This window comes from Mastomys coucha, unplaced genomic scaffold, assembly GCF_008632895.1.
Source record: "Mastomys coucha isolate ucsf_1 unplaced genomic scaffold, UCSF_Mcou_1 pScaffold7, whole genome shotgun sequence".
In the NCBI taxonomy this organism is placed as follows: domain Eukaryota; kingdom Metazoa; phylum Chordata; class Mammalia; order Rodentia; family Muridae; genus Mastomys; species Mastomys coucha.
Genome location: NW_022196913.1, coordinates 85,180,164 through 85,180,800, shown reverse-complemented (window position 1 = coordinate 85,180,800; position 637 = coordinate 85,180,164). Strand labels below are relative to the sequence as shown.

The window sequence follows — 637 nt, the reverse complement described above, 5'->3', positions numbered from 1 at the left end:
CGTTGTCTGAGATCAAGAGAGTGATGCAGATGCTGCTGAATGGCCTCTACTACATCCACAGGAACAAGATCTTGCACAGGGACATGAAGCCGGCCAACGTGCTCATTACCGGGGATTCGGTCCTAAAGCTGGCAGATTTTTGGACTGGCCCGTACCTTCAGCCTAGCTAAGAATAGCCAGCCCAACGGATACACCAATAGTGTGGTGACATTGTGGTACCGGCCTCCGGAGCTGCTGCTTGGAGAGCAGGACTACGGCCCACCCATTGACCTTTGGGGTGCTGGGTGCATCATGGCAGAGATGTGGACTTGCAGCCCTATCATGCAGGGTAATACAGAGCAGCACCAACTTACCCTCATCAGCCAGCTCTGTGGCTCCATCACTCCAGAGGTGTGGCCAAACATAGACAAGTATGAGCTGTTTGAAAAGCTGGAACTGGTCAAGGGCCAGAAACGGAAGGTGAAGGACCGTCTGAAGGCCTACGTTCGCGACCCCCATGCCCTCAGACCTCAAGGGCATGCTGTCTACTCACTTGACATCTATGTTTGAGTACCTGGCACCGCCACGAGGGAAGGGCAGCCAGATCACCCAGCAGTCCACCAACCAGAGCCGAAATCCTGCCACTACCAACCAGACA

The 637-nt window shown here is 54.6% G+C and overlaps 1 pseudogene; it reads left to right on the top strand.

The window, feature by feature from the left end:
- The first annotated feature begins 5 nt into the window (after positions 1-5).
- On the top strand, positions 6-634 carry LOC116081566 (annotated as a pseudogene).
- Positions 635-637: the final 3 nt, after the last annotated feature.